We start from the raw sequence: 10003 nt of genomic DNA on the forward strand, positions 1-10003 counted from the left end.
GGACCTGTTGGTATGCCCCGTGCCAGCCTGTGCTGTGCTGGTGGGTGTTATGACAGAGATAACATCCCAGCCTGTCGGGAGGTGGTATATGATTCTGTTTGTTACAAAAAATAAAGGGCTCAGCAGCATGGGAAGGAGAAAAGAACCTCTCCATGGATGGGATCTGCACAGCATGCTGTAGAAATTCCACCCATGGTCTGTGTTGCACAAAAGAATGGCTGCCAGCATATGAAGGATGTAAGATTTACTGTCTTTCTGCAGTCCCCTTTATTCTCTCTTATTAAAACAGCTATTACTTTACACCATTTGCTATTGGGCCTTTCTCACAGAAACCCAGAATGAACTTTGCACTGCCTTACCCCTCCCTGCTCCCACCCTCCTGCCAAGGGCAGAACACCATCCAACATAATTGCTCTTTTTCTAACATATAGGATCATATACAGGCCTTACACACTTTCACTACCAGATCTTCCCTCATACAGTTGTACAACCATAAGTCTATCAAATCTTATTTTCATTTACTCATTTTAACCTTTTTGTCTATCCAAGAATATCACTTAACTGATGCACACCACTCAAAACACTTGAGATGTGTTATGTAGGCTGTAATTAATGAGGTATTCCACATGTAAAGGAATCATAGATCAGTAGTTGATAATGTGATATTTTACATTAAGAATGGATGAGTTGAACTTCTTATGGATAATGTGACTTCACTGGTTGTTTCCTGGAATTCGTTTTGCATGTGCATTGAAACAATTTCAAGTGCATGAATATACTGTTATTTTCTGTGTTTGTATGACCTTATGCATATTTTTGTGCAAACACTCATGCTAAACAAATGTTTTCCTGATATCTCTATCTCTGAATAGGCTTAGAGGCTTCCCTTATTGTTTATGAATACAACATATTTCCTTCTTGTTCTGCAAACTTCAGTTTAATAGTGGGTCTTTTCAGTCTTTGACTAGAATTTTCAAGAGATTAATAACATAAAATTGATTAATAACATAAAATTGATGACTTGGTAAACTAGCTTGTGTTTATCCAAGAAGTCTAGATTGCTAGGTAGGTTATGTAGACCAAAAACTGTCTGACAGGTCTTTGTAAACATGTTTAATGGGGGATTTTCTGATAAAGGGACTGTAAAGGAACAACCCTTTCTGACCACTCCTAAGAACCTAAACATGGAATCCTGTAAGTCAGGTAGAAACCCTTATCATCCAGGATGTCACAAGAAACTTTAGTTTAATTATCGGTATACCACTTGCTTATGTGTCTATGTCAGATTCTGATATTAGACTACAGTGTTCATACTTCAGTAAGAAGATTGACCTATGCTGACTCTCTAAGGACAGAATTTTAGCCATGGAATAAACTGTTGGACTGAAAGTTCCAGTTCTCAGGAGAGGATCCCAAGCACAAGGTCTTAATGCAATGAATGTGTTGAGAGATCCTTAGACTGATGGACAGTCCAAACACTGGAGGCAGAAAAATCAAAGCTCTCATTTTGTTTCTGGATTCTTTGTCAGCAATCAGATTAATTTCTGCAAGAATCACATATGAGGGCACCACCAAGAATCAGACAGTATGTTCTATAGAAAACCACTGTATGCATTGTACTCATTGTGGTCTCTAGTTACAGTTACTATTTCAAATGATAGAACATCAATATAATAGCATCAATATGCTGCAACGTGGAAGCACCTGTAACTGATGAAACAAACCTACCTTCTGGAATCAGCAGTATGGTAGGTACTTCCCCACAGTTTGCTTCAGCATGAAAGTTGGTTCGTGATCTTGATCTGCAACAAGAATGATCAGGTTGCAAATCAATGTTCTTATGATTTAGTGCCCCTAATTTAAAAAAAAAAAAAAAAGTCAGTCTGTTATAAAATTACTCACTTTTCACAATATTCATCCTGAAATTTTGTTTTTAGCTACTAAAGGACAATCTATTGCTTGCATAGATGGAGAATGCAGTTCAGTACAAAATAGGGTATGCTTTTCAAGTACTACAGCTACTTGTTGCTAACTTTCAGTTAGTTCTGATCACTGTTTTAGCAGAAAAAGCTGTCCTATGTAAATCTGTTTCTGAATGGATATTATATCTCCAATTCCTCCTGTATCTGAATCTGTTATTTCCATGCAGAAAAATTCTTAAAAAAAAAATAAATCATACAAGCTGAAACATAAACAGTGTAGGAAAGATGATAGTTCAAGATGACAGGTGTTAGAAGCACAGTTTGTGAAGTATAATTTGCCTGTTTCTTGGTTTATGCTTAATTTCCACACTTGCCATAAACAGGTCTAAGTTACAAAACTTGCTGCTGGATTTTTCAGAACACAAAGCCTGAGATTTACCATGCAGGTTCATTTCTAGATTGGGGGTGGGGAGAGTGTGTGTGCTTTTTCTTTTCTATCTTCTTTATTTTTTTAGTATGTATTCTAAAAGACATAGAATGGGTAAAAATTTAAAAGTGTTCAGAACGTTACTGCAGTGCAATGTGCATGTTTATATAACTCATGAAAAAAAACACAGCGAAAGATAGCTTTGAACCTGGGATCTCCTAAACAATTTTTCTTTAAGGGAGACAAAATAATGAAAAATACTTGGTTAAACTGCTGGCCAAACTCTTATTGTTTGTACCACTCCAGGAAAAGACCCTGGGGAGCAGCAGCGGAATCTGTGCTATTGATTGGCTGGTTAAATAGAGGCCTATTAGATTCAGACAGGCTAGATTGATTATACAGCAGCAGAAGGAGCTCAGACTCAGAACTGAGTGAACGTCAGGGTGAGAGAGAGGGAGAGCAAGCGAGAGAAAACGCGGAATAGAGGGAGACTATACACGCTGTAGCATCAGTATGTGACTGCTTGTGCCTGATAACACTGATGCCGAGCTCCTTCAGTGGACAATTTGCTGAGCTACATTTTTCCATTTGCAAGAGGATTCCAGCTCTAAACCAGTGCAATTGATGAGAGACTGGACGTTGGAATAGTTTGGTTTACTTATAATTACATCTCTTATGTTCTGCATCTCTGAAGAAAGGTTTATTACAGAAGACAAAAATTAATCCTATCCCCTTAGCTCACATAATACTGATGATATACAGAGTTTGATCTTCCAGGTAAGAAAATCATCCTTTGCTTTTCTGAGCAGCTAAAAAAGCAATTATTCTTTTTGTATCTTGCATGTTAAATACCAGCTTTGGCATCTGTTTATAGAATACGTTTATTGCACTCAAATTCTTTCACTCACAGATGATATGTATCACATATTATGTACGCCCAAAGAAAAATAAGAACAGGATATGTTTTTTTACATTGTATTTATCATGTTTAACCCTTCAACTAAATGGCAATGAAGCATCCAGAAAAGATTATTTCTAACTACTTGTGTGATGGTTTAATGTACCTTGTCCCACACATGCTAAGCAGTCTGGAGTAATAATAACACACAAGCTCTCTCATATTCTTAATTCATTATTGTACATGTTGTGAAGCTAGGTAGAGAGAACATTTCCCTGGAGGATTTCTCAGTGCTTGTCAGTAGTTTGAAACAGTACCTGTCTTTTGACTGCAAGCTTACCTCTACTGAGCAAACATGATCTGCCTTAAATAATATGGCATTAGACTGCCATCTTTTTATAGATACAGTTGCTAACATTCTGCCTGCACAGTGAAGATCAAGGTTTATGAACTGAAATATGAAACCTAGGATGTTCGATTATGTTGTGCTGCATGTTTGAAGCTGCCATCCCATGGACTGATTGCTTGTTTTGATGTGACACTGACACTACTGTCTCCTAACTGCCTAGCTTTACATAAACTTTTACATATTTCCCTTGGCTGTTCTGGAAATGGTTTTGCTGTGATAGTTGACAGGTTGTGATAGGTTGCTGTGATTTTGAAGGTGATAGGTTAAAACTGAAATAACACAGCATTTCGTTGTGTAGCAAGTTGGGAAGTTGACTGACTTGGGTTTTACAGTCCATGGGAGCATAACGCTAAGAAGACAGCACTGTCACTTCTTCAGTAACACATTCCTTCCAGCTGTGATAATCTGCACCACCTTCATCATCAGTTTGTGCGCTCTGCTCCTTGCTCCAAAATGAAAGGAATTTTTCATATGCCAGCTATTTTGATTACTCTGAGTGAAGTAGAGGCATCATCAGTGTATTAACCCAAGCATTTAAGCAGATTTTCACCCAGCCAAGTATAACTTTGTATTGTTTTGTCCAGTTAAGAAACTGCCTATAGCAGGCTAATGCTGCTAGACTATGCACCTAACTGTAATCCATTTTATGAAATGACAAAACATCACAAACACAGAAAAGTACTTTCTTCTCTTCCTCTACCAAGATACATTTTATAAATGTCTATAAAGCTATACTCAAATAATCAAATACTTAATGATGTCTCAAAATCACAAATTTGAAGGGAAATTCCCACAGTTACTCAAATTATTGTTTATAATTTGTAAAATATATTATAAATGTTGGGGACCTTAGGCGTACATATTTTTTTTAAAACTAAGAGTCATTTGAAGGGGTGCCTAAGTGACCACATGAACAAAATATGTAAAACTCAGGAGACAGCTTCATCTTCTACAATGTATTATATGAATAAACATTGGCAAAACAAGAAGTAAACTGATGATCAAAACCAAAGGCTTACTTAAGCTCTAATATTTGTGCTGGTTTATTTCTTTATATTTTCTCTGTGAAAAATGTCTATGTTGGTTTTGATATACAAAATTGATCTGTGTCAGCAATTTCAATGTTTCCTTCTGAAATTCTTTCCAGGTAGCAAGAAAATGACTTTGGGGCACATTTTGCCACCTTAGCTTTCAGTGAGTTACATTTTACTCCATAAAATACTGCCAGAGGTGAGGACTGCATACATTGACTATGGAGTCGAGGTGTCAGAATCTGACCATAAATAATTGAGAGAAACCCTTTACATTTTAATTAACTGACTGAAAATTTTAACAGTGAGACAAAGACCTGGGTATTAAGAGTTGGATCACCAAATGTTGACAGAATTTTATAAGTAACTTAGATATCCTTATAAAACTTAAGGCCTGTTTCAAAATATTTCATATGCAGTTTGACTTGCAAAAATAATCCTTATAGCTTTCTTACAGCTCTTATTCAACTATCTCTTTTTTTCTCTGAAAAGCCCTGTTTACTATGTAAACTTGTGCTCTTTAAATATACCTTATCATTTTGTGATTGGAAATAAATTCATGCTAATTCTGTGATTTAAAGACAGTGATACGATTCCCTCCAGCTTAGTATCTTATTCAGGTTACATCCTAACATTGAAACTCCAAATAATGCTAAAAAGTAATTATTTTTCAAATAGGAATATTCCATTTGAACATTAAAAAAAAACCCAAAAAAAAACCCAAAACCAAACAACCCAAACAAAACCAAAAAAACACAAAAGAAAATCAGAAGCACAAACAATTAGTCAGGATTTTACTTAATTCATTATTCACTTCCACATTACAAAATCACAGAATAAGCATCCTATTTTGTCAAATACAGAAAAAATAGCTGAAAAACCCTCAAATCAGAAAGATTTTAAGAGATTACATATTATAAATTGTGTATTTTATTTCAAGTCTACTATGTTAATCTGGACCTTTTGCCACGTTTTAAAGTGATTCACTTGTATCACATTTTTCTCAAGAAGACTAAACTGGCCTTTCTGAAACTAATTTTGCATTGCTTTCTAGTTTGAACTCACAGAAAGTGAAATTTATTTTTTGGTTTCCTAGATAGCTTGAAGCCATTAGGGGGCTCTTTCCTCCTATGATATCACACAGCAAGCTGCATTAAAAGATACAGCCAGTTACTAGATTCTTTACAAAAAAAAAGTCCTGCTTGAATGAATTTATTCTGGGTGTAGACCATTTTAATAACACAGAGCAACTAAAAAGCTTTATTGCTTTTTTTTTGTTGTTGTTTTTTTTTTTTTTTTTTTTTTCCCTCTTTTCTTTTCCCAGGGGGTGGTGTGGTGGCGGTGGTGTGTATTTTTATGCAGATAATTAAAAGATAATAGTTTTTCCACTGCCAGTTAGATGGTTATGTTTTGAAGTTATCTTGATATCACATGTTGGTAGATGCCTTTACCCACCCTGGCCAACTTGCTGCATTATACTGTTTAACTTAGAGAGATTCCAATACTACTAGCTCCATTCAAGAAAAAATGAAAATAAAAAAAGGACTTACACCCTTTGTGTTGCTCTACATTCATGACACAGTAGAATAATCTGGCCAAGTTTGATTTTTTTTTTAAAGCTAAAAAATTGTGTCCTTTTTTGGTTTTACTACGGATGTGAATAGTCTTTCAATTTATGCACATACTTATAGCAACTATCTTGTAACATGCAAGAAAGAGCTTTGTTCTGTTAAACAGCACCTAGAAAGTCCAACCAGGATCTGAAGACACTGTGTTTGCTGCTGCACAGACAGGGAAACAGCCTTAGTTTGAGGTTCATGCAATTTAATTGAAATTGTGAAAACCTGAAATAAATCAAGTATTATCTCTGAGATACACAACTGATGGTTCAGAGTCGTGGCAGATGATCTTCAGTATCTATGTTATTAGCATATAGCAAATACAGAATCATACAAACTAGCTTACTGTCAGTGGAAGAGGGCTTTTTCATTGCCAAAAGGTGACTAAAGTTAACTGTGATTCCCTTGCATTTCAAGTAATGAACTGTGTACATGAACAGTCACCAAAGCTGAGCTCGTATAATTATTATTTATCTTGACTGTATTTAAGGCCCAAATTAGACTAAGCAAATTGCCTGAAGATAACAGGAGGTCTGTGGCAGAAACAAGTAACAGAGACCACTTCTTGGTTGGACTCAAGTGCCCTAGATGTTAGACTCTTTTCTCTTTTATAAAACACATTTTAATTAAACTGTATGCTCTGCTTCCTTGAAACCAATGAAATTTCATAAAAAAAAAGAAATAAAATTAGACCCATACAAGATCCTTGCCACAAAGTTTCTGCAGAGCTTCACTCTAGAGGTAACTCTAATTTACTGGTTGGCTAATTTATCCCTTGTATACATACACTACGCAAAGCACTTTGAAATACTTTGAATGAAAATTGTTGTATAAATGTAAAGTATTATTATGGCAAACAGAAACCACTCAAACTTCAGCTAATGAAACCTGCAACAGTCTAGGATGCTCTATTAAGCATGAATAAATCATTTGTCTGATGAATGTTTAAAGACTGATAAAAACCAATTCTTCAGACACATACTCAAATAGTATTTTTCTTCCTGTCTCATGCTTTTCTATAATATAGGCGAGGAAACATTCGTATTTCTAGGTGTTAGAATTAGAGAAGTTTATAAAAGCAATTCCTGTATGTATTATCAAACATTTTAAAGACAAATAGTAACAGCACAGACTAAAATACACATCACATAGTAATAAAAAGCAAAAGCTCTTCCTCTTAATTGTTTTACTGGAAAACATAACTTAGCAACTCCTGTTTATGTAATTTGCATTGAATGAACAACCTGCAGATTACTCGTATTTGCATACAAACTCTGGGTTAAACCTAAATGTATGACGTGCATATATCTCTACATCTACCTATATTTAAGCTTATTCTTTACTGTCTGTATTCCACACAGATATATATATACCCATTATAGTGAATTTGCAATTTTTAACAATATAGCCACCTAAAACTTAACTGTTTTCTCTGTCTTCCATAGAAGAAAGGGTTTATCACTTGTGAACTGAAACCACTTTAGGCTACAAATTATGAGGAAGGTAGCACCAAGAAATGCAGATCATCAGGTCATCAGATGCCAGGATCATAACAACAAAATGTTATTTTTCCTGATATTGAGAGTATGTGGTTAACATCATCTGCTTTAATGCAGTGAGACAGCAGAAAGGCTTTGTTGTTCAGCAGGCAACAAAATATCATTGAAGCACTCAGTACAGTTTGGAGAAAAGCTTTTAAAATTTTGGGGTTTACTTGTGTTTCAAAATATTTAGAACTGAGCCAAAAGTGCTTTACTTTGCAAAACACTGATTATGTTTGGCTCTGGAACAAGACACGGACAAATCTTTCTCTGAACAGCAATCATTAACACTGGTCTGTGGAGTATAAAATAAGAGAACAATGTCCTGCAGAGCAGCTAATAGTGAGAAGTATCTCATTGTCCTTCTCTGGCAGATTTGTAACACTGGAAACTACTGTGCTTAGAGTAGCATCAAAGATATGGCAACATCTTAATTATTTATACATCTTCCCCTTTTTCCCCCCAGAAATCTTTGTAACTGATTTAGAAGATAGGACTCTGAAGTTTTTTCTTCCCTCCAGTTGTCAGATATTAAACAGTAAAAAAAAAAAAACCACAAAAAACCCCACCCTACACCAAAAACCTGACAAATTCACCTTTGGGCAAGATTTCAAAGGTGAACACAACTAACTGTAAGAAAACATTGTAATAAGTTTTTTCCTTGAACATAGCAAAACAGTAGTTTTTTTCTTAATACTGTGCAGTTATAAAAGCTCTTTGTTGCCCAGGATATTTAACAATGACAGAACAATTAATTTGCAGCCTACTGAATTTATTTATGCCAGAAAGAAAAAAAACAAAACAATACATTATCTTACTTTTAATTGTTCTATATATCTGTTTTTCATAGGGGTACATAGACTTCACTGAGTTCTAAAAACTACTAAGAATACATAGTAGTGCTTTGCTCTTCCTTGCTTCTTAAGACCCATCAATAGTTCTTAGTTCTATGCAGAACAGCTGTGCTGAGATATATGTAAGGACAGTTTTAAAATCAATGTTGGAACTTACAACTAGAAATACAAACAAACTCATTGGTTTGCAACAAGCACAGGAAAACATGTAACAAGTGAAAGTGAATGGACATTAACCTTTTTTGGGTCTTTTATACATCATCTGAAAATTCCTACTTCTGGTTCATTTTCTTGAGTTAGATTAAATAATATAAATATATCCTTCATATTTTTGTCACTTAACTTTAACAGACTATACCGTCTCAATACAGTATGGGAAACCTGCATCTGAAATTATCTTCTTAAAAGAAATCACAATTAAACATCTGATAAAACCAATAAAACATGCAGAAAACCCAATAAAATTATTATTAGTGCCAACAGTTATAGCTGTTATGAAAATGCTTATCACTAGCAAAGCTGGAGCAAAGCTTGAAAGCTCTACAGTATTCATTAGAAAAGGAAAATCATTCCTGGATTACATGGCCAGAAGCCTCTCCAAGCAGATGCATCATGCAGACATTACTTTGAAGGTCAGAGAGAGCACTCTGGGTATAGACATGTTCCTTTTGAATTTGATATCCATGTATTTTTTGACTGTCACAACATATCTAAGACCTTGGACAACTGCTTACCAGCTACCTGACCTGACTAGCTCCCAGATACATGGGACCAGGAATAGAGTATCAGTGAAATGATGCAGGGATATAATTAGTAGATGTTTTCACAAGTTATTTTCATGCTGTTAAGGAAAATTGTTCAAACCAAAGTTGTACCTTACTCTAAGACAGCACAGTGAAGTGACTTCACTTTTCTGGGGAACAACTAGATAATTATACACACAGATAGCCCCTGCCTCCAAAATAAGGCATGACCTTCTCCTCACCCTAGTTCATCTTTTCAATGTCTTGCCCAAGTGCAGAAAATGCAGCATGCCTGGGACATATAAAATTTCTTAATAACTTAAAGAATTATATCAAGAATTTTATCAGACATTATATCAAATCTTAAAGAATTATATATAAAAAATATATTGAAAAAACAGTATATAAAAATCTTATATAACTATATTACATATCAATAGAAAAAAAAACAACAAAAAACCTCAAGTCATTAAATCCTTAGTTTCATGGTTAGGTAATTCTCTTAGGCTTTTCAATTTCTATCAACTTCTTTTGTTCATTCATATATATATATATATAT

The 10003-nt window shown here is 34.9% G+C and overlaps 1 protein-coding gene across 8 annotated transcripts in view; it reads left to right on the forward strand.

The window, feature by feature from the left end:
* The first annotated feature begins 2798 nt into the window (after positions 1 to 2798).
* CDH18 (cadherin 18) overlaps positions 2799 to 10003 on the forward strand; it is a 578978-nt gene continuing 571773 nt past the window's right edge. For all 8 annotated transcript variants that reach the window (XM_026842284.1, XM_026842282.1, XM_026842297.1 and 5 more), the window contains exon 1: positions 2799 to 3126. The gene's annotated coding sequence lies outside the window, so the exon portion shown is untranslated. The remainder of the gene's footprint in view (positions 3127 to 10003) is intronic.

Source organism: Athene cunicularia (genome assembly GCF_003259725.1).
Source record: "Athene cunicularia isolate RWA chromosome 2 unlocalized genomic scaffold, athCun1 chr2_part1, whole genome shotgun sequence".
NCBI classification, from domain to species: Eukaryota; Metazoa; Chordata; class Aves; order Strigiformes; family Strigidae; genus Athene; species Athene cunicularia.